This window comes from Sphaeramia orbicularis, chromosome 6 (assembly GCF_902148855.1).
Source record: "Sphaeramia orbicularis chromosome 6, fSphaOr1.1, whole genome shotgun sequence".
Lineage (NCBI taxonomy): Eukaryota > Metazoa > Chordata > Actinopteri > Kurtiformes > Apogonidae > Sphaeramia > Sphaeramia orbicularis.
In genome coordinates, this window is record NC_043962.1 from 12,786,988 (window position 1) to 12,812,466 (window position 25,479).

General features: G+C 38.0%; 1 protein-coding gene and 1 pseudogene across 1 annotated transcript in view; both read left to right on the forward strand.

Annotated features, from left to right (window-relative positions):
• The first annotated feature begins 1,836 nt into the window (after window positions 1-1,836).
• LOC115421007 (protein C12orf4 homolog) lies at window positions 1,837-11,994 on the forward strand (annotated as a pseudogene).
• Window positions 11,995-15,579: 3,585 nt separating this feature from the next.
• LOC115421387 (solute carrier family 45 member 3-like) overlaps window positions 15,580-25,479 on the forward strand; it is a 50,594-nt gene continuing 40,694 nt past the window's right edge. Inside the window, exon 1 of the mRNA XM_030137273.1 lies at window positions 15,580-15,672. The gene's annotated coding sequence lies outside the window, so the exon portion shown is untranslated. The remainder of the gene's footprint in view (window positions 15,673-25,479) is intronic.

A 25,479-nucleotide genomic window follows, 5' to 3' on the forward strand; every position in this document is an offset into this window, starting at 1 on the left:
TGGATTGAACTTATTGCTGCTAAAGGTTGGTTCTACAAGTTAATGAGATGTGGTTAATTTTCCACTCATGAAATCCATTTTAATTTAATTTATGTTGAATAAATAAAGACATGGAATCTGTTGTGTGTTGTTTTACACCTGTGGTTAGAGTTAAATAATTTTAGAACCTAGTATGATTTTTTTTTAATGTATCCTGGTTCATAAAACCTTAGAATTAAAACAGGGTATACTTTCTCTTTCTCACAACTCTAAAATAATTGGTGGCTTATAGGACAGAAACTAGACGTAACAGGAACAGGTTGTTAAAGGAGACAAATGAAATTAATAATACATAGCTTTGAGCCATGTGTGAACTGCAACATCAAGTGCCTGTGGAGTTAGTATTAATCTAGATCTAACTTGAGGTCAAACGGACCCTTCACTAAGAGGATCTCAGCCGCTTCTGCAGCAGTTTTAATCCAAAGCACAACAGTTCTGTTTCCCCTTTGAAGTGTAGGCAAGATTTACATAGAAATTGAAGCGATTACAAGAGGTCAAAAACTCATCTTAGTTTGACTGATGCTTAGCTTTGCAGTATCAGTTTGACTGGCATCTTGGGATAAGCGGGAGGAAAAAGAATATTATAGTGGAGTAGTCCTGCTGATTGGTGCTTTACATTCAGGTCTTACATGCCTTCTCTGCATATATTGGATATTCCATCAAAACGCACATCTAGCAGGACCTGAATGCAAAGCGCGTCTCAGACAGTGTGCTGACCCTGCATGCTTTTCTTACTGATGAATATCATTATGTTGTTGTGTGGGTGGAACTAATAAATTCTACCTCAGCACCCAGAACACTTATTATATTCAGTCTAGTTAATATTAAGAAAGATTCAATTGTAAGACAGAACCTGAGGTCGTCTGTGTGTGGTGTGTGTGTTTGTGTGTGTGTTGTGTGTGTGTGTGGATGAAGTTTTGTGTCTAAAGATTTAATCTAGACCAGTTATCCAAAAGTGTGGGCTGTGTGAAGCCACTGCTGTTAGGACTGCATGAGGTCACCCACAATAAATAAATTAAAAGTTTCTCATTTTCAGTTTTGTAGTTAAGTTTGAAATTACCATAAAATTTAACTTTTTTTTCCCTTCTGAGAGTAAAAGCTTTTTGTGCTGTTAAATGCCCAATATTACACAACACTGATATTTAGGGTGTTTTGTTTTTTTCTTTGTGATAATAATCGGCTGGAGATTGGGTTGCATTATATTATCCAGTCTCAAAACGGGTGTAATAACCCACTATTTGTGCCAAATTTCTGACATTTGCTGCTTTATCAGTTTTTCCGGATGTATTGTTCTGAAACTATACAGAAAAATACTTGATCTTTGTCATGTGTAGAGCTGGGTTCAAACTTCAGTACCTTAGTAGTACCTTGGTATTTGCTGAATTGCTTAAATATTATAAAGTATCAAAACTGCCCGTCATTGATTGGTTTTATGTTTTTTTTTTGGTTTTTTTATTCCAAATTTCTGTCTCTAAAGAGTAAATAATCTGTGCTTTTGTAGATTTTTCTTAATGTCATTTTCTAAAGAGACATGTTCATGTTGTGTTAAGTGGGTTAATTAAAATGCAAATAAGCTGAAAAATAACATTTAAGATTTGTGCTGAAATGTGTCATGTAATTTTCTTTTTCATTAAAAGGAAATTGGTATTGTGTATCAGTTAGCGTTGAAATCACTCTCTTGTGTTAATACTGATCTAGAAAATTTTGATTGACACCCAGCCCGTCTCATGTGTAGAACAGTTGTGATTAAAGCTTTTGGTGGAAGGTTTTTGATCCACTGCATTCTTATTTTTGAGAATGACTAAAACATGTAGCCTTATCAATTAATAAACAGTTTCCTGTACGGTATATTAAATCAGCCTGTGAACCATATATAATATTCATACAGAGGAATAATTAGCTTTGTGTTGTATAATTGCCTTTTTTATCTTTTATTGTACTAGATGAAGTTACAACTTGCTCCTTGGCTGTCATAGAATAGAAAGAATAGAATAGAATGAATAGAAAGATAGAATAGAATAGAACCTTTTATTGTCAAGGAACAATGAAAATCAAACCTTTTTTCTTTGTACATGCATGGGACATTAAACTGAAACTGAACTGAACTGAAATTGATATTATTTTTTGTAATATAACTGGACGGATGCGCTTGCATTTTTAATGTTACAGTGAAGAAATAAAGTGCAGCCAAGCCTGTCAGAACTGCAGATTCCGGGACCAGGATTTACGAAGAGCAGCCTCAGCTGGAGGAGAGCTTCACCATTCACTTAGGTATTTGTACAATAAAATGCTTTCCATGTATTTGGTTCCTGCACAGTGTAATGATGATCTGTAATGTTTTTTTTTTTGCATCTGCTGTTTTGTTTGTCCCGACCAGGTGCTCAGTGAAGACCGCACAACCTGCGTCTGGTCCGCGCAGACGTGTTGGATTTCTGTAAACACCGTCGACATGGCAGCAGTGGAGCAAAGCTGCGACGGCTACAGACGGCACTCTCACTCTACTCCTCCTCACTTTGTGGTCTGGTGCTGCTGGGCGACAACAGGGTCAACTCCTACAGTGGCATCAAGAGAGGTGAAAATCTTTTAAGTGTAATTATGTGGTGCACTGCAAAAATCAAATCTTACCAAGTGTCTTTTTCTCATTTCTAGTCGAAATATCTCATCATACTTCAAATATGACATAATCACCTAACGAGTAACTTTTCAGTGAGATATAAGAACTTATTTTTAGACAATAGATCTTGAAAATCTTATGTCAAGAAATCATACCAAGATGATTTTCACTTGTTCCATTGGCAGATTTATTTTGCTTAATTCAAGCTTTTTTTCTGTTTAATTCAAGCAAGAAAAATCTGCCAACGGAACTGAAAATCATCTTGGTAAGATTTCTTGAAATAAGATATTCAAGATCTATTGTCTAAAAATAAGTTCTTATATCTCACTGAAAAGTTACTCTTTAGGTGATTATGTCTTATTTTAAGCATGATGAGATATTTTGACTAGAAATGAGAAAATACACTTGGTAAGATTTAGATTTTTTCCAGCATGAGCTTTAAAAGGCAGGATTTCTTTTCTGTTTCTGTAAAGATGAGAATCTGCTTGGCTGTTTATCCCTCTAAATCAGTGATTCTGTACTGACCCAAAAGTGGGTCATAAACCCATGTTCAGTGGTCATGGGCCTTTTTGGGCAGAAAGTAATGTGAAGAAACACTAGTTGCACTTAATTAATTGAATTTATTTCACGTGTGTTAAAAATGTCTCTTACTTAAATGTTCTCATTGTTCTGCCAGCTTTATGGTTAATGCTTGAATAAGTGACTGACTGCACTTCTAATTTTTTACTGAGTACACTATAAAGTTTTGGTTAAAATGTACCCAATTTAGTGTTAAAGGGAATATTTCCCTCTTTAGCATTACTACCTGCTGGTCATTTTGGTTTATCATTAAACCTGTCTTCTGTGTTGGCATACTGTGATATTCTGTATTATCTCAGGTTAAATAAATTTGAGGAGTTTAAGTTTGATCAATTTGGGTTGCAGCTTGTCATTGGGGGGGGGGGGGGGGGGGGGGGGGGGGGGGGGGGGGGGGGGGGGGGGGGGGTGGGGGGGGTGGGGGGGGGGTGGGGGGGTGGGGGGGGGGGGCCTGAAGCCAGACCAGTTCTGAACCACTGCTCTAAATTGTCAGAATGTTTACCTCCTTAACAATCATTTGTATGAAGTTTGTGGTTCTTGGTTAAACATTAGCACCAGTTAATTCTACTGTTTATATCTCAGTCCTTCCTGATGATTATCCTGGCTGTTTTGCCTGTTGTTCCACAAATTTTTTGTCAGTGTCCCTTTATTCACCTGAATTGTTTCTCTTAAGTATGTTATGACAGTTGCTCATGTTCAAATATGAGCTTCATTGTTTGCTTTTCTTGTGTTGAATCTTCCAGACTTTGCAACAGTAGCAAAGGAGTGTACGGATTTCCACTTTCCCTGTCTGGAGGGGCAGCTGGAGGAGGTGCAGCAGCTGGTTCTGTATGCCCGAGCCCAGCGGAGCAGCAAACAGAAAGACCAACCTGGTTAGACTTGTGGCTTCTTTAGTTCTTTCTGACATTACAGCTGTTATGGAGAAATAATTAGTGTGTTTTCACCCAGCTGTATTTTATGCACATTTTTAATTAGAGTGGAACTTCTGAAAATGATAAAATAAACTCAAAATTGCAAAAGTGTTAATATATGCAACTTTTACTAGGGTTTTTCCCCACTGTTATAAGGCTTAGTTGCAACACCCATGCCTTTTTGGATGCTGTTAATCATCAGCTCCAGGTTTGTAGAGAAAGATATATCAATAATAGTCCAAATTTATGTGAAATTATATATATTTCTTACGACTGTCTGTCCCTAAATCTTCCACAAACTTAATGAAATTGCTGGAGTTTACTCAACATCCAAGTCAGCTGAATAGGGCAAAATGGATAATGTCCTGACAGGAATTTGCATTATCTTTTGTAGATTTCCAATTTGTTAGACATGCCATACATTTGCATTGAAACATAACTATTGTGCTTTAAGAAAAGACTAAAAGCTTCAGCCTTTTCAGAAATTTAAAAACACAGCTCAACATGTGACCCATTGCTTTTCCTATTTACTTTCCATTTATCCCAGTTCCACAACATACCCACGATGTTTAAGGAACTTAGCGTGATTTTTAGCTTTACTCTGATAATGGCAACCTGAGAATTCAATTCAGGTTTCAAGGCGAGCTGTCTCCAGTCACGGAAAAAATTATTAGACCACCCTTGTTTTCTTCAATTTCTTGTTCATTTTACAACTAAAGGTACATTTGTTTGGAAAAATATAATGATAACAACAAAAATAGCTCATAAGAGTTTAATTTAAGAGCTGATATCTAGTCATTTTCCATGGTTTTCTTGATAATACCGTACTTTCTGGGCTATTGAGCACACCTGAAAATAAGCCGCATGCTGCCGTCTCCAATGTCTCACCATCGATTCATTGATGCCAAGCTTACGTGCAGCTGCTCTATTTCCTTCTCGACAGCCAGCGATCGCTTTTAACTTCAAAGCTGCCTCATATGCATTTCTTCGTGTGTTTTCCATGATGAGGTGTGTGCATGACACGCAAAATGACTGATCTGAAGAATTTAGTGCGAGTGCATTTGATTGACGGTGGATTAGCCACATCATTGTTTAAGCCGCAGGGTTCAAAGCGTGTGTAAAAAGTTGCAACTTATAGTCCGAAAATTATGGTAACCAAAATCGCTTAAGTTCTTACACCACTAGCTATGGCATTGTACTGCCAAAACAAGTGCTTTTAGGCGTTTCATGTTTTCTTTTCTGTCTGTTTTAGTCACATGGAACACCCAGGACTTAGTACTTGATTGCATAACCAGTGTTTCTAATGACTTTTGATGGTCTGATTATTTTTTCCGTGACTGTACATTACTGTATGGACATGGCCACAGATGAACTTTGTGCTAATAGTGTTCTGCAGATATGGAGAGTGACAGTGACTTTCCAGCAGATGAGAGGGGATTTAAATATGTCAGGAAGTAGAGATTTGATTGAAAACCTAGTCTAGATCCTTATCACAGCGAGGGCTGAGGGCTTATTGAGGGAGGTTTGGCATGGAAACATTCCTGTGAGTTGACAAGTGTCATGAGAGTCCAGCTGCTATCAAGGATATTTATGGGCTTTTTTTTTTTGATCTACTGGATGTTTCTTTTTTTCCTCTTATTCCAGAAATCCCAAGAAATGGAGGTGAAGATAAAAGCAAAATGTTGAAAGAAATCCCTCAAACATCCTACCAGGTAATAATTGCAGTTTGTTTTGTCTGGTGTCTTGTTGATGGAATCACAGCCAAACAAAACAAAGATTCCTGAAATATTTTGCTGCTTTATGCTCAGTATTTTCACTTGGCTTTTTTTTCTGTCAAGGTGAGTCTACATCTCACGGCTTCCAACCTGTCAGAAGTCCACGTTGTATTTCACCTGTGCGTGGATGACAACGTCCGTTCAGGGAACATCACCGCCCGTGACCCAGCTATCATGGGCTTAAGAACTCCTGAAGGTCTGCTGCACACATGACATTACCACTGTCACGGTCCCTCTGCTGCTGGTTCACGACATGTCAGAGGTCAGAGAAGCAGCTGTGAATAGTTCTGCATGACTGATGAGGTGATTTGCACATTCTTAATCCATCAACAAGATGGGAAGCTGAAATAACAAATCTCTGATGGCGCCATTTAGCTTTATATTCCATCTGTACTTGTTACACAGTGTATCCTCAGGTGTGGTCTGGCCCTGGTGAGCGTTGGCTGTGAATCCAGCCTACCGCCAAACATTTCCAGGTTTAAAAGCAGACGAGCAAAGCAGAGAGTCATGAACCTTTCTGTTTACTCGGAACAGAAAACTCAGACTGTTATGTACAGTGGCACTCTGCGCTCACACACTGTAGGGAGAGAAACAGAGGAAGCTTTCACTGACTGATAACGGAGCCCATGTTCACACCAGCATCTGATCCAGCTAAGGTGGATTTGGCTGTTCTATCTAGAATTTGGACAAATTTTATTAAAGAATTTGATTTTTTTTTTGTCGACTTAATGGCCAGCTTCATCTTGTACCATCAAAGGATGAAAAATAAAACCTCATAAAGTCAGAAATCCTGTAAGATGAAAAGTAAATTCTGCTTAAGCTTTTGTTGTGCCACAACATGCCCACTGTGCCTTTTTTCCTTCTTGTGTCTAATTAAGAGTCTTTGTTTATATTAAAGTCTTCCAATGTTGAAGCCTCAAGAACTGGAGGATCTTTAATTGATAGCTTTGGGTTAGACAACCAAAACTCGGAGCCTGCCATCGTCTTTCTGTCATGTTTCCCATTTGGTGGAGATATTTGTGCAACCATCCTTGTGTTTTGGCTCTAAAACAACTGGCTAGTTTTCCTCAGCAGAACAGACTGCCATCAAAATAAAATAACAGCGCTGCGCCTCTTAGTTTTATTTTTGGAGGATTGTTTTCCCCTCAGAGCTTTTGGAGTTTAAAGGAAAGAGAATACAAAACAATTGCTCAATGAACAAAATTAGTACACGTTAAAAGCTTGTGGAAAGGAAATTGAACACCCTTAAAAGCTATGTTAGAGAGCTTGTTTGCAGACAGTGAGTCTTACACAATCTCAGGGCTGCTGGTGATCATTTTATGATTGTAAAAAAATACTTCTCCGTGCCTCAATTACAGGGCAGAGACATCTGCTCCCTTTAGAGCAACGTCAAACTCCACAGTGGTAACAGATCTAGTGCGTACAAAAAACTTAAAATATGCAGAGTTGTTTCTAGATCCATTATTCAAGCTGTCTCAGGCTCTGTTCATAGATGATGTTGGGTGATATGGGCCTGAATGTGAAACTTGCTGACGTTCCTAGATCCTAGATCTTTTGATCTCATAGATTTCTCACTGGGGAAAAGCTGTGTATGCCTCTGTCTTCATAAACTCTACCTTTTGATGATTCACATTGTACAAAGGTACTCTACATTTGCGGTTACCTGCTGAGGTCACCGTGTGCAAACCGGTCACCTGAAGGGGGATGACGAGTGACGTGCACAGATGGCAAACTAAGGCCGTTAGAGCAGCAGAATGTGTAAAGGCCAGTTCTGATTAACTAAGTGCTACCATCTGACGTGTGGTCACCTGAGAGGACACAGCGTATGACCCAGTTAATAGGTATATAATGCACTGTCTCATTTACATAAGAAGACTTGAATCTGTACAATGTATTGGTGTTGGAAAGGCCTTCTTATGTGATGTCTTGGTATTTATTAGCAAGTCTTTACTGGCACTGATTTTTATCGAGCAGATTATTATAGATGCTAGGTTTCAACATTTTTTTTGTGGAGCTATGTGCTTTCCAGTATGTCAGTCACATTTCGTTCAGGAGCATAACTGGAAAACCTATCGATTATTTTTAAGTTTGCTACAAGTTCTTAGTGTTGCCCTCTGTTACATGGCAACCTCTCTGCCACAAGGGGGCGCTAGAATAATGGAAAGAGTTATGGGCTTTCATTGCACAACTGGAAAAGTGGTCAATATCTTTTACCAAACTTGTTACATTTCATCAGTTATGTGTTGGGTTGGTTCCTTTTGCTGTTTTCATTTCTGTCTGTCCATGTTTTCCATTTCAGCATTGCTTCGCCAGAGCAGAACCTGAAAATTCTATATTCTCTAGTTGACTACTCGTATAACTATTCAACTTTTGCTGCTGTCAAGGTCAAGGTCAAGGTTACTTTATTATACCCGTAGGTAGATTTGTTTGCAGTCTAAGTGATTGCCTTGGCATTACAACAACACATACATTGAACATGCAAGACAGGCACTTGATCACGCTTACAGACAGAGCAAAAAGACAGGACAAAAAGTGCTCAGTGTTCCACCATTCATCTGTATAGCAGCATGGATAAGTAAAAGAATAAAATAAATAAGATCAAATAAATAAAAACAAGATGCAATAAAAGCACAATAAAAAACCAGAGAAGATAAAAATAAAAACAATCTGGGATAAAAACCAGGATAAGAACATAAAATTTTAAATTTTAAAATTTGAAGTCACAATAATAATAAATAGAGCAAAGAAATGGAATAAATAACTAAATAAGTTAGTAAAGTGCAATGTCACTATTTCTTATTGAGCTAGTGATGGCGACAGGACAAAGCTATTTTTATAACGCTGTGTCTGCACCTTGGGACTAAGAACCTCCGTCCAGAGGAAAGAGTTGAAATCCACCTCGTAAAGGATGGGAGTCATTGTTAAGAACTGATGAAGCCATCCTCTGCACCTGTTTAGTGTACAGGGAGGCGGGACAAGACTGGGATTCACCAATCAGGCGACTGGACCATCTCACTATTTGATTTAGTGAGTTTCTCTCTGCCAACTGAGGTCTGACCGAACCATGCCCACCAGACAAAAGATAAAACAGACTCAATAAAGGAACAATAAAACAAAGTTAAAATGGTTCGGTCAATGTGGAAGTGTGCCAGTTTTCTAAGGCAGTGGAGGCGCTGATGGCCCTTTTTACACACAGATCTACAGTTTTCATTAAAACTCAGTTTTGTCATCAATTATCGTCCCTAGGTATTTGTATGATTGCACTTGCACTTGCACTTGCTGTAACAGCCTGGAGAAGATATGCTGATGATATTTCAATGATGGCGCATGCTTTGTGTCATTTTTGACTAAAATGCAGAGTAGCTACTGTGAATAAATGAAAAGTTCAGTCCAAGTATTTAGCACAAACCACTTGATAGCTGCCCATGTCTGCATTTGTGTACATTGGTGAAATGTTTTGTATGTGCTTATTAGCTTCCTATTCTATTATCGTGTTTTATTCTTGTATAATTGCATTATACCTTTTACTCTCACACGTTTTATTTGTCCTTGCACCTTCCTATTTAATATTTACTGCATCCCCTGGACTGACGGCTGTGCAATATTAATGTGGTCTACTATGCCTAAGTGGAGCATATGAATGTAATCATCCTGAATCAGGATAAATAAAACTATCTGTATAAATATATTGGTTCATTAATTTGAACCTATTACAATTTTTGGATAATAGCTCAAAGAATGTGCAACAAATCTGCTAATTTATTAAGTCAACACACAACTCCAGTATCCATGGAATAATATATTTAACAATATAGGCTTTTTAAAAATTGATTTCCAGGGAATAAAAACATTCTCTGCTCTATCCAATATGAGTATATATTTTCTCAAGGGTTCTTGAGTATTGAAGCGGTATATCTAAAGTTGGGTTATGCACCCAAGTCTAACAGTAAAAAACCCTTAGTGAATAATTTTCAATGAGAAAAGAAGGGCAAAAATATGGAAATAAGACTACAAAACAACACTCAAAAGAGTGGATTCTTAGTATTATGATTTAGAAATAGAATTTCTTCTGTGTTTTTATTCTAAAAATCACATTTTATATTCTTTCTTTGTCATCTCTCTGCAGGAAATGACCATACCCTGGTGTCTTAAGAGGGCTGAGTTGGTTTTCAAATGTGTTAAAGGTAAGTTAGAAAGCGAGTATGAAATGTGTTGCTTTTTCATCACTCACTTCATCCATGTGTCTGTTGATTACCATTTGGTACAGAGCCATAATGCTTTAGCTAGAACTTCATTATTACAAGACGAATGAAAATCCACATCATGTATCTCCATTTTTTCCCTGTCAAAGTACTATAATGCACTGCAGACCAAAGATGTATTAGAGCCACAATGAAGAGGACAAAACTTTTGCTTCCTTTTGATCAGTGAACCACTTTCTCTCCATCTTCTTGGGTTTGCTACAACTCATTCTGGGAAATGTTGGAAATTGCTGGCCACAGCAGTTTGTGAGAAAGTAACCCTTGAATAAACACGCGATGGATTGATTTTATTTATGTAGGATGATGGTAGTTCATTCAGTACAAGTGGCTTGAAATCTTGTCCATTTCCAGGATTCATGATGGAGATGGCCTCATGGGATGGAGGTATCTCACGCACAGTCCAGTTTCTAGTGCCAAAGGTAAGATCCGAATGTACCCCTTTAATGTAGTTCCGCAGCTTATAGCTAATGCTTTATAGCCTTTCTTTGAGTATTACCTGCTAGTGATGTACCAACTTAATTCACCAGAAATGCCGTATGTACTGCTCTTAAGGCATGTACACAGTATCACAAAAGGCACACCTGGCCGTGAGTACATACCTTTGCAAGCAAACAAGAGTACGTTTGAAAAGCTCAACATAAAATAATGGATTATAGAGCTTTAGGCTCTGCCGATCTGTAAACACCACTGTGATAAAAGTACGCTTGGAGACTCATCCACATACTGTGAGCCTGATAAGAAGTGGGATTACATGCAGCTTTTCAACACCAAGACAACATCTAGAACTTAGGCGGAAATCCAGGTATAACTTTATGTCTAAAGGAATAACACAAATACGTCTGCCAGACATTGGTTTACATTTAAAGAAAGGGAATTAGAGCATGATTATGATCTTGTATCATAATTTGTCTTGATGTTAGAAGTGCAACTATGATTTTTATTTAGCTAGATCTTGTATACATTCTGATTTTGTGGATTGCCAGGAAGGTAGTAGAGCCTATAGTACGTCTAACGTTGACATGTTAAGATGATAAAACCAGCGGCATCAAAAGACTCCGACTGTATCAGCTTCCTGTCAACTACATGCTCAGACACCATTCAAAATAGCACTCCGGGATGACATTGTTTCCTCTGCTTCACAGAAACACTGCGGCTAAATATATGCTGCGTGTTTGTGTGCGGTTGAGCGGTGCATGCGTGCGTGACTGTGTTTGCACTTAAAGATTAATACTTAACATTCTTATTGACGGGTGCTGATGCTTGGAGTGACACGGTATGGTTTCCTTTAAAGTCACAGCTGCCATAGCTCACAACAATTTCAGCATCTTGACTACTGTTCCCTCGGGAAAAAGACTCTGTGATGAACTGTGTGAACTAAAGGGCACCGCTGGGGCTGTTAACACCATGCTGTACACAAACACTCCAGATGTATTTTTGCTTTCATGGGCACCGCTTCACTTCAGTCGTCACTGCTTGCACACCAAGGTTTCTTGTTGTCGCAGGAATCTTGCTCCCTTGCTGCTCACTAATCCTTGCCGGTCTCCCTTTGTATTGACAGAGTATTTCAGAGGAGATGTTCTACCAGTTGAGCAACATGCTGCCTCAGATCTTCCGCGTCTCCTCCACCTTAACACTCACCTCAAAGCACTGATGCAGAGAGATACACAGCATGGCATTTTCAAGGTGGCTGGACGAATGGATGACAGCTCTGACAAGTTGTGTGTCTTTTGATTATGTTTTACAACGTTCTGAAAAAAACAAAAACAAAACAGGAAACTGAGGATTTAGGGAGTATGGATCTTGTCAAGTAGCAAGAAGGAAATCCTCATTTGCTTTACTTCATATGGATGAAATGGGGTAAAATGTTACTACGGCATTATAGCACTGATGATAGAGGTGCTGGAAGGATTTTAAGTGTGATGAATATTTTTATGCAGTTAATGAGCCCGATTTTTCTTGCACCTTCCGAAGCTAAACGTTGTAAATGCATCACTTCTTACTGAAAAAGGACTGGATTCAGTGGCTTACCAAAGCAGCTGCTGCAATTATCATTTCAAGCCTCCAGGGTGCGGTTCTGGTGACAGGGTTTTATGACATCATGACATCAGCTGCCAGTGCTCAAGTATTCAAATGTCCCTCGAAGCTGTGGTCTTTAATTCACCACATATTCAGGCTGCAGCAGTTTTGGTGAAGTCATTTCAATTCGCATCAGTGTAGGAATTTGTCGCCTGCTAAGCAGCAATGTGAAAACACAGTATCGTTTACTGAAGCAGTGAGGTTGGATGGAGGAGGCATCAGGAGGTTGATGAGTTTGTCCAACAACACTAAATATGATTTTGCCCAGTATTTTACTCCAGATTGGTATACTAACTAGTATATATTGTACTAACTGATAATTAAGAACATAACATAGCTCAGATGTTTATCATTTTGGTTTTCAGTGGATCTTCATGAATCAGCTACATTGGATGGCGGTATACCTTACAGATCATATGTGATTCATCAACGTAACCCCATAGGTAATTGGCTTCATATTTGGGGCTCTATGACATGAACTTGGCTCTTTTAGTCCTAAAGACGAATGGCATTGCAGCTGAGACGAGCAATATGCAAGCGTTTTCATACTGCATTGCAGTGAGTTGTAGTAAAGATCACTCTTGGTGTGTGCACGTGTGCGGTCCCTCCCCTCTACCTCTGTAACAGCAGATGGCACTGTTCCTATAGACAAATATGTGGAAAGGCTTAATCACATACACTGTGGCACTTCTGTTGGTAAGAGATTAAGTAGTTGACCATAGTGAAATGCATCTCAACTTATTTTATTTTACATTTCACATGAGCAAGAAATTCTACTGCATCTATCGATATTATAGCCTTTCTCATCAGATATCTCATATTGTAAATGTTTGTCAAATGTTTTTTAACTTGTATATGTTTACATTTTTGTGTTTTAATTAAAAAAAAAACATTTTGATGGAAATACATCATGAAAGCCATGGTGGAGTTTCATATTTTGGATGATGAAATTTTTATCCTTTCTGCCAACAGTGATGCTTCTCCACTAGCATTTGGTTCAGCATTTTATTTACTGTTGATGGGTTATCCACAGGCACATAATCTTTTTGAAGTTAATAATCCATGTCATTCATCGGAATTACATTCCTGCACATCTAATGATGGCCTGTGAGCCATTTCAGACGGATTGAAATCAATTCAGCTCTTCTGAAGGTTTGCCACAGTCAAGTTCACTAGTGGTATTAGGATAATTAAAAGAGCTGAGAGGCTAGCATCAAAGTGAGTTGCCCTCGTCTTTTTTAATATAAACAAGATGGCAAATGGCCACAAGAGAGTTATGAGATTTCTTAACGGTTTCATGTTGAAACCTGCAACTGTTTATATCACTGCCATGCTGAGCACCCACTGAACTGTAAGAAAATGTATTGCTGAGTGTTTGACATTCTTAACATTGGGCCTAGTGGCCTGGAGTGTTGGGTTTCCATGTGCAAGAAAGTCCAAGCTGCCAATTCAGCATGATAGTCCACCTCTCACTTCACGACACATGTTCAAACATTTACAATCCTGGTGCGAAGTAGTCGTTCATTTCTAATGCTGGCATCTCTTTACATATATAATGTATAGTAACATGATTACCATGTGCACACTGAGGTTTGTGTGAGAAACAAGTAGCAAGAAGCACCTGCTATAATCTTGTTTTGACAGCAGTGAAACATAAGGGGAAGTCTTCAGTCCAACCAACATAGGGTGAAGTACATTTTAGAAGGGGATGTACAGGCACAGAAACATGAACTGGGGAAAGTTATCTGCAGCATGTGATAGTCCATAAATCTAGCTTTCTTAAAGGAAACACTGTATTAAGCAACTCCATGTACAATTAAGTTATTATTGAATTCAGTATAAAGAAACATTCATTCAGTTTGCATTCATTATTGATTTGTGGGGTCCAGCTGAGGGAAACTGCAGGGAGTGGGAAAGGAAAATGCATCATATATACAGCTATGCAGTGCTTTTTGAGTTCACATGCAGTGCTAATTTTCTGACAATCTCAACATAAGCAGCTGCAAGTAGGAGACTTTGAAAAGAAAGTTTTCTGTGTAGTTTTACCCTTACAGAGCAGAATTCCTCCGTGATAATTGATTTCATTGGAATGTACCTCACTGATTTAACTTGCCTGGGAATTACAAGTCGGAGGAATGCAAATGCCAGCACTGACTGGACAATTTGCTTATATCCAAAAGTGAAAACATCATTAGAATAAAATGAAAAATTAATTGAGGCTACATGTGACCCAGTGAGAAGGATATACAGACAAACCTAAAACCAAGAGCGTTCCAAGACATAAATAGATAATTCTCTGTGAAAACACTTGTCAAGAGATGAAAGTGTAGATAGAGATTTGTTCACCAACTGGCAAATGTCTGCTCCTGTTTACTTAGTGTGATGCTTTTTAACAAATAATGCTTTTTTTTTTTTTTTTAGAGATTTAGAGGTAATGAGAAGATGCTTTATGGATCACACAACGAAAAATATGTACAGTATAGAAAGTATGTTGTGTTTATAGTAATAAAATGTTGGTCATTGAGGTGTGAATACTGGAAAAGGGTCAGTCACAAAGGAAAACAGAAAAATGACAGCATTTTCATTTTAGTTAACAAATCATTAGATAGATAGATAGATAGATAGATAGATAGATAGATAGATAGATAGATAGATAGATAGATAGATAGATAGATAGATAGATAGATAGATAGATAGATAGATAGAATCAGAATTAATAGTGAATGATAAAAAAAAATTGAATCAAATTAGAGTTAAGACTTAGTAAACTTAAATCTGTTATTTATCATATCTGCCACTGTTTTGTTTCCTTATGCACCTTCTATTACTTACTTTACTAGCACTGTAAATAGATTTGATTTATATCTTTTATATGCTATTATAGTCTATGGTATATACCATATTATTAATTGTATTCTGTTTTTACTTCTTTTTTTATTACATGGCATTTAATAGCAAAGTGAGAGAAACAGCCACTCAATTATCTATTATTACTATTATTATTATCTCCGCTAACGTCACAAACCCACTTACCGGAACTTGCTTTATACTGTTCAAAATAAAAGCTTTCGCGTGACTTCATTTGTAAGCGTCCGCTTTAAAAACATGACACAAAACGACACATTCTCTTCTTACAGCAAACTACTTTTTATCACAGACGGGTTTTATTTCACCGTAGGTTATTAAACAGTTCCATACGAGCCGTGTCGTTTACGTCCCGTCCGCCGGTGCTTTTATTTACGGACCGGCTAGCGGAAGTAGTATGCCCGCTCGCGCTACATTGACGGCGGCTGTTGGAGTCTCGAGCTGAAGCTGCTTCACCACAAGTTGAACAACAGCGGTGCGTTGAGAGCGAGCAAGTTGCTGCACGGATTCCCCGGGGCTGCAGATAACTTCAGGTGAAGTTTGCACTCACAAAGGTAAGCCCCAAGTCTGTTAAAACACAGCGGATACATCTGGCATTGTTTGGATTCAATAACTTTGTGTTGGTTAAAACTTATTCATTGCGCGTGGCTGAGTTGAGATGGTTGACCGCGTCGAAACCGCAGACAACGGCTTTAAATCTACCACCGCACCGTAGCCTGGTTGGTGTGTGAATTAAGTCCCCAAAAGCAGGAATGTTGAGTATCACGGAGCCGAAAATGAGAGTGAGAGGTCGTGTTTGTTTGGAGGCTGCGGCTGAAATGTGTCTCGGCCAACAGCGTGGTGCTTTCTGGAAGTTTTTTCACTCTGCGTCGCTGACTGACTGCAGGCTTTACCCCACCAGGCTCCCGCACACACTGATGTCCTGCCAAGTGCCATGGTGGCAAGAATTCTACAGGCATTCTACAGCCGATGTGTCCCCTCCCTGTCCACACCAAACCTCTGCCTGGCTCTGATTCATTGGAACGTAAACATTTGGCGCTGGCTTGGCGAGTCCCCCGCTGCTTTGACACATGGATATATGGGGGAGGAGGCGTTTAAGGACACTCTGTAAAGGGGGAGAAGTTGATCTCAACCTGTGATACTCCTCTTTGTGCTCATCAAAATTAATGGATAAGATGGAAAAAGGTTATGTCAGGGACATCAAAGTCATTTTAGTTCAGGGGCCATATATGATCTCAAGTCAAATAATAGCAGAGTAACTTAGAAATCATGTCAGCTCTGAAATTTTCCCTGTTTTAGTGTGAAAAAAGTAAAATTACACTAGAAAAATTACAAGTGTTTGATAATGTTATTACTGTAGATCAGGCGTGTCAAACTCATTTTAGTTCAGGGGCTCCTTATAGCTCAATATGACCTCAAGTTAAATAATAGCGTAATAACTCATGAATAATGTCAACTACGAAATTTTCTCTATGTTTTAGAGTGAAAAAGTAAAATTACACTAGAAAAATTACAAGTACTTGATAATGTTATTACTGCAGACCAGGCGTGTCAAACCCATTTTAGTTCAGGGGCTCCATATAGCTCAATATGATCTTAAGTTAAATAATAGCATAATAACTCATGAATAATGTCAACTACGAAATTTTCCCAATGTTTTAGTGTGAGAAAGTAAAATTACACAAGAAAAATTACAAGCATTTGGTAAGACCAGGCGTGTCAAACTCATTTTAGTTCAGGGACCACATACAGGCCAATATGATCTCAAGTCATAAATAATGTCAACTACAAAATTTTCCCTATGTTTTAGTGTGAAAAAGTAAAATTACACTCAAAAAGTTACAAGTACTTGATAATGTTATTACTGCAGACCAGGCGTGTCAAACCCATTTTAGTTCAGGGGCTCCATATAGCTCAATATGATCTCAAGTTAAATAATATCATAATAACTCATGAATAATGTCAACTACGAAATTTTCCCAATGTTTTAGTGTGAGAAAGTAAAATTACACAAGAAAAATTACAAGCATTTGGTAAGACCAGGCGTGTCAAACTCATTTTAGTTCAGGGGCCACATACAACCCAATATGATCTCATGTCAAATAATAATTAATACCTTATAAATCACATCAACTCTGCAAATTTCCCTATGTTTTAGTGTGAAAAAGTAAAATCACACTAGAAAAATTACAAGCATTTGGCAAGACCAGGCATGTCAAACTCATTTAGTTCAGGGGCCACATACAGGCCAATATGATCTCAAGTCATAAATAATGTCAACTCTGAAATTTTAGTGTGGAAAGGAAAAAATTACACTAGAAAAATTACAAGTGTTTGATAATGTTATTACTGTAGACCAGGCGTGTCAAACTCATTTTACTTCAGGGACCACATACAGCCCAATATGATCTCAAGCCAAGTAATAGCATAATAACTCATAAATAATGTAAACTCCAAAATTTTCCCAATGTTTTGGTGTGAAAAAGTAAAATTACACTCGAAAAATTACAAGCATTTGGTAAGACCAGGCGTGTCAAACTCATTTTAGTTCAGGGCCAACATACAGGCCAATATGATCTCAAGGCATAAATAACGTCAACTCTGAAATATTTAGTGTGGAAAGGAAAAAATTACACTAGAAAAATTACAAGTATTTGATAATGTTATTACTGTAGACCAGACGTGTCAAACTCATTTTAGTTCAGGGGCCACATACATATGATCTCATGTCAAACAATAGTATAATACCTTACAAATCATGTCAACTCTGCCAATTTCCCTATGTTTTAGTGTGAAAAGTAAAATTACACGAGAAAAATTACAAGCATTTGGTAAGATCAGGTGTGTCAAACCCATTTTAGTTCAGGGGCCACATACAGCTCAATATGTTCTCAAGTCATAAATAATGCAACTGCAAATTTTCTCTATATTTTAGGGTGAAAAAGTAAAATTACACTCAAAAAGTTACAAGTATTTGATAATGTTATTACTGTAGACCAGGCATATCAAACTCATTTTAGTTCAGGGGCCACATTCAGCCCAATATGATCTCAAGTCCAATAATACCTTATAAACTCTGCAAATTTCCCTATGTTTTAGTGTGAAAAAGTAAAATTACACGAGAAAAATTACAAGCATTTGGTAAGATCAGGTGTGTCAAACCCATTTTAGTTCAGGGGCCACATACAGCTCAATATGTTCTCAAGTCATAAATAATGCAACTGCAAAATTTTCTCTATATTTTAGGGTGAAAAAGTAAAATTACACTCAAAAAGTTACAAGTATTTGATAATGTTATTACTGTAGACCAGGCATATCAAACTCATTTTAGTTCAGGGGCCACATTCAGCCCAATATGATCTCAAGTCCAATAATACCTTATAAACTCTGCAAATTTCCCTATGTTTTAGTGTGAAAAAGTAAAATTACACGAGAAAAATTACAAGCATTTGGTAAGATCAGGTGTGTCAAACCCATTTTAGTTCAGGGGCCACATACAGCCCAATATGATCTCAAGTCAAATAACAGCATAATAACTCATAAATAATGTCAACTCTGAAATTTCCTCTGTTTTAGTGTGAAAGAGTAAAATTACACAAGAAAAATTACAAGTATATGATAATGTTATTACTGGAGACCAGGCGTGTCAAACCCATTTTAGCTTAGGGGCTCCATGCAGCCCAATATTATCCTAAGTGGGCCAGACCAGTAAAATAATAACGGTGACCAAAAGTAAAATTACATTATGAACAGCCTGTGTTTACATAAAGATCTGAATAACTTGAACCTGAAAGTCATGAAGAAAAATCAGGGAATTTTTAACAATATTGTGCCTCAATAAACTCTAGAAATTGTACGTGCATATAAACTCAGGCCCAATTGGACCCTTTGGCAGGCAGATTTTGGGCCGTGGGCCATATGTGTGACACCCTTTGCGTATATTGTTTGTGTAAAGAACATTATTTTAATGAACATTTAATACTCCTCTTTATTATCCACAGTTGCAGAAACAGTATGTAAGCTGATACTGTGTCTTCATTTAGAGTTTATATTTTTCTTATTTTACTCTCCTTAAATTTTTTTTTTTTTTGTTATAGTTTGTATTTATGGTTTATTACAAACTACATCTACCGGTATAGATTTCCTTATATGTGTTTATATAATCAGCGGATAAAGACAATGATAATTCTGAATCTGATATTTAATCTCTCTGTAAAGTTTTAGAAAGACACATCCTTCTCAATCTCGATGTTTGATGACTGAACAGATCTCCTGTTCCCATTTTCCCCTGGAGCAATTGCTCAAGAGCACTTCAATAGTAGCTGCTGACGATAAAATATGAGTCAGTGACTTCTGCTGAGCTGTTTATGAGCAATTTCACATCCACTTCTATTTGCTGTGATTGCTCATGTAACTGTCTTTTCCTTCTTTATTCTGTGACTCATTGGAAACTTGCCTCCACTTGTTTTTTTTTTAACGACTAACTTTTCTTGTGACAGCACCAGTGACAGTAGCACTTGAAGATCTTTTGATTAATTCTTAACAGTGTTGCTCCTGAGTCTTTGAACTACTTTTTCTTTCATAGTATCACATTTTTAACTTTAGAGACTTGCTTCCAATTAAAGAAAACACGACATTTAGATTTGTAGATATTTTAACATGATATACATGAATGTACTGTCACTTTACACGCCTCTGTTACTACTTTATCTAGTCAATAATATGCCAGTAATTAAAACAGAGCTGTTTTGTCCAGCTTCTCTTATGAGTGTATGTGCGAGTGTGGGAGAATTCTTTGGCTTTTACTCAGACCTTGCAGACTCCAAACTATAGTAAGATGGAAGAGGATCAAAAGGTTAAACAGCTTTAACCCATGACAGGGGGACTTTTATTGTCACCATGACTGTGACCCTGCCATTACACAAAAGACCTCTGCCCACTCTCTATGGACCACTCAAGTGTGTTATTCATTCATCCCTGGAAAATAGACTCTTCTCTTTAGTCCTGCTAGCTTGACCTCTTCTCTCCTCTCATCTCTTCTAGTGGAGAGCTACAATACTGTTATTCCAAAGTATGAAAACCTACTAGCAGTCATTATGATTGTACAAAAAAAGTCAGGAGCATCCACACGCTCTCCATTCATTGCTGTGTTAGTTTTGAGGGATTTAATTAGCGCAGATAGTGGCTGATAGCAAATGTTATGCTTCTTCACTGGACATACTTACTTAAACAGCTCCAATTTGCCTTTTCTAACAGTTTAGTTTGATATTCAGTTCCATATTTATTAAGTCCTTTGAGTTTCATATCAGTTCAACAATTATCAGGTTCATAATCAAATAAAATATAGTTAATTTTAGGCATGCAAAATGTGTTTTCGGTGTTGTTTGCTGATTAGCTAGAGGGTAAGGGATGATATTGTTTGATTCATCACCTAACAGCTTTTCCTTGTTCTAAAGTAAGAAAAAAAAATCCAGTTTGTCAACCTCTTCTTTGGAAACAAGCCAATTCAAAATACACATCTGATACCAGTTCAAGGTTAATTTATTGTCATTCATTCGACGTAGCGCATAAAGAACAAAGTGTGTGCTCAAGTGTCCGTGATAAGATAAGAATAGGATACAAATATAGTAAAAATATCTAAAAAAACCCCCCCAAAAAACAGACACATAAAAACACACACTTAAGTAAAAACACACCTAAAACACCTATAGTATCATATTTTTAACTGTTTTAACTAGTGTTTAATGAGTATGTTTCACTTTATGGAGAAAACTGGCATCATTCTATTATGTGTAGCATCACTGCTTTGCTTTCTAAACTTTCCTAACAATGCAACAAGTTGGTTGAATTATTATTCCAACGATATAATAAGCTCTTATTTTCATTAACTGTCTGAGGTTTCTCATCGAGACTGATCAATTCAAGAATGTCCTGTTATTTTTGGCACTTTAGCCTTGTCCCTGGTAAGATTTTCACTTCTTAAAGTAAATGCTTCTGCAAAACATGATCCTTTTTGTTCAGCTGAGCTTGTCAGATTCTGTTGCATGATGAGTCTGGAGCTGCTGGATTAACTTAGTTATGTCACATCTGTAGTGCTGCTGGACCTCAGAAAACATAGGTATTCCAGATGTCGCAAGCAGATGAAATCCAAACCAAATTGGAAGTATCTTAAGAGTGTAACAGCAGTCTCAGACTGTCGAGAATATACCTGCAGTCCTACAGCTTCCACTGGAACTTGGAATGATAATCGCTAAGAGGCTGATATTAAAAGAATGGAAATCTCCAAATCCTCCTCCTTTTCAAATGTGGGTCAATGATATGTTGTCATTAATACAGATGAAAAAGCTCAGGTCTTTGAGGACATGTTCTACAAACACTTTTTCAAGTGCTTGGACTCTGTTTCTCGCATACTTGGAGGAAGTTAGATTGGACTAAGAATTATATCTGTATACCAGTGACTGTCCTCTGACTCTGCTCCTCTTTTTTCTTTAAGTAAGGACTGGCTAGTTAATTAATTAATCAGTTGTTACACACATCTGAGCCTTTGTTTTTGTGTTTTAACATAACTGAAAACTGCAAAATAAAATGTATATATTAAAAAAGAGTGTAACAACAGTGTTGGCTACTAGATTAGACTAGAAATTTGTCTCCATCTAGAAAACATAATTCAATAAGCCAATAGAAGATTCTTCTGTTTTTGATTCCTCCATTCCCTTGTTAATTTGATTTTAAGATTAAAACTAGGCATTGATATCTGCCATGTAGGATGTAGTGACCGCTCAGTAGCCTGTTGATCAGATATCCAGACCTACTTTTGACCCCCCCCCACAGACCGATGTCCTGCACTTGTTGATAAGATGCCACACTTAAAAGTCTGTCACAGTGTGTTGCTCTGCATGTCAGTACGTTTGCTGACACGCACAACATATTTGCCATGTCAGTAAGTTGTGTTAGCACTTGCTTCATAAGTTTCCCCCATTACCCCATTTGTTTTGCCCAATATAGTCACTTCTGTCTCCAAAAGCCAAAATAGTGACAGGCAAGATGCAAACAGTACTTAAAAAGAAAACAAAAAACATTGACATCACTGCAGCCACGTCCACTTCTTGTAAACAGTCTATGGGTGTAGCCAAGTGTGAAAACCTCCAGACTGCTGACTCTTTGTTGATTCTCCTTGTTGCAAACTGTACATGTCTACAGACTGTGCATGCCATAAAGACAACAAAACTGTATTGTGAAGCAATTGTTGTCCCATGTTGTCATGATACCCAGTTATTTGAGCCTGTGTCGGGCTGCTATCTGCTTCCAGCATCAGATCACTGTATCCCTAGATAGTAGTGCTTTTCTCACCCAGGATGCTGAGGCTCGACCAGCTGGCTGTTCTCTTAACTGCTTTTCTGACAGTCTAATATACTCCCAAGCCAAACGCAGGATAATCACCCACCGTCGAGCTACTTAGGCAGACTGAAGGCTTTGCACTTTTAATCAGTCGTAGGCCGTTTATCTTCAGCTCGGAGTGTTCTCTGTGTTTTCCACGTGTACCTGGAGCCTCAGTGAGTTACACTCCTGCATATGTTTTTAAAGACACTCACCGGATTATAGTGGCAAGTGTGATTTTTCTTTTAGCTACATCTTCCTTATCAAGGAGGGTCTGAAAAGCTTTTTGCCGGAGGGGTTTTTGTCTTTCTCTTAACACACGGTGTCCTCTTTAAAGCATCGTGTGCTGCTGTTTCTCTGGTGTCATGTGTAGCCATGGACAATCGCAGGTATGTGATCTCTACAATGGCTGTCTCTCACACCAGAGGTTCAGGAGACGCTCGCTTCAGTGGGAAAGCACTGGTTTATGGCTCTCATGACATTTCTCAGGTCCCAGATTAGCCAGAAATCCAGAGTTATGGTGCTTCCAGGGTAGTTTTTCTTATTTTTGGCTCTCTGTTGCTGTAGATTTATGCACGTTATTTCCCTGTTTTATGCTTTTAAAAAGTAATATTTACACTTTTGATTTTCTGTCTGCAGGAAATGAGATGAAACCTTGCCTGCACTTAAGTTGAACCAAATGCCCCAGGGTTCCAGTAATTTGATCTGTTGGCTTTATATTGACACTATCCTTGGTAGCAGGCTCTGTACTCTTTATCTCTGTGTGAACCCCTATTAAGCAGGAGTTAATTTTTCTAATCTGCACGGTGGATTCTGATGTTGTCTTCACAGGAAAACATTCCACATCACTTGGGCCTTGTACGTGTACTGCTAAAGTGCATGTGTCCCTCAAGAGCTAATCATTGTATAAACACTGAGCTCATTTGTTGTAACAGGAGGGGAAAATGGTAATGGCAGAATGAAAGTCAATGGTGTTGGTGGGGTGTTCAGACTTTTTTTTATGCAGTGTATATTTTTTCCCTGGAGGACAACAACCACCAACCTGAAGCAACAACACACCTGCTCCCAGAGTGGGAAAATGTTGCAAGCAATGGAATGCACATTATTAGACCACCATAACTCACTAACAGCAGGGGAAAGGGCTGGATATTAAGCGACCTGTCTGGTTTGTGCAACTCTCATTGACAGGAAGCAAAGAAGCGCAAACCTTTTCCTTTTTTTTCCCCCCAGCTCTCTGCAGGCTCCGGGGTCAAAGTCCAAACAGCTTCCCTGTAATAGTGCTTCGCAGCCAGCTGGGCAGCAGAGAAAGACCTCTTACGGGCTCCCCTAATGGGCCAGAGCTAAAAGAAAAGATGACAGCTACCCTCCAGCCGTGGAATGTCACCTCTGTGACACTGTTATCATTCAGTGTGTTCATTGTTTTTGACATTTCGCCTGCTTTCTCAGAGCTGTTTGCTGAGGATTGTTCAATGCAGTCTGCTTTTCTGTTATGATGAGGAGGTTTTTGATTCAAGAGGGTTGTGACATTTTGGCAGACCTGTTGTGCATAAATGTAAAAGAGAGGCGAAAGGCGCATTCAGCTGAGGCCTCCGGGTTATCTGTATTCTTTTAATATGTGGTCTGATTAAAGAAATGCATATTCCATATCTCCTCTTCAGTCTGGCTGTTACATGCCAATGTGTGTGGGTGCGTTGGCACACTTTCAGTTCTCTAGTGGCTCGCCTGGCAAACGGCTTCTCTCTTTAATCCTAAATTGCTGCTCTGTATTTTTGTCATTCAAACTTAAATGCACTGTAACACAATTGGTGAAATATGCCAACTGCATAACCCTTTCTAAAAGCGGAATCATTCAGTGAATTATGGGAAGCCTGAAATGGCTTCCAGTTAGAATGGATGGAGTTAAGTGTCTGCTTTTATTCCTGTTGTGCTATTGTGAAGTATATATATTTGGAGTAAATGTTAGGCAGTACCCAAAGCTTTTTGTGTACTCATTATATTGTTCTAGTCACAAACATGAAAGTTTAGTTGATGATTGTTATACACATAATTGTGATTAACTGTTACTCTTTTCTTGTTCATCATTTGCCACTTTAACCCATAAAGACCCAAACACCCACCATTAACCAAAAGCATCTACTGATCTAAACTGTTTAATACCTGTTGATCTACTAATCCTATGAATACATGTAAACAATTGGTGTAAAATACAGTTTGTCATCTTTTCATGGTCATCAGATATGACCCATTTGGACGTTCAGAGGCTCTGTAGTGAACGGGGAAACATCACCATCTTCAACAACATTGATTCACCAGTAAAACCCATGGAGTTTGATAAATGACAGTGGATGGAGAGACTTGTTTTTATGTTCAGTTAATGATGTCTTTACTGATAAAGTCACTTTTTCTTCAGTTTTCTCTGTTTTGATATAATAACCCTCAACTTTAATCTGAGTTTTAATGAAAGTCTACAAGATCAGTGAATTGAATACAGAAAAATACATGATTTACACTTAAAAAAACTCAAAATAAAGAGGATAATATTACCATACATGATGATAAATCACTTAAGAAAGGTGAAATATATTAAGTAACACTGGGTCTTTACGGGTTAATGTTGTAATAATAATAGTTATACAGAATCAGTGTACACTATGGCACTATGGTAAAAACATGGGACTATAATATTACTCATGTCAGTAACAGTGGTGAGCTTTGGACATTTGTGCTTTTTCAACACCTGCAAAGTGTCACATCCAGGTATGTTTTCTGTCTGGTGAGTAAATCTTGGAAGGCTATTCCCCACACTGGCAGGTGAGAGTTACTAAAAAAGTGGCAGTAAAAACTCAGCTGAGGGTCTGCACTGTGTTTTGGCCTCATTTACAGACGTGCTGCTTCTGTTTTTCCTGCTGTTTGTGTTGGAGTTTGACCCATACAGATGTGAATGGGGTTGAGGTGCGTTCAGGTGCAACGTTAAATTAAAGTAC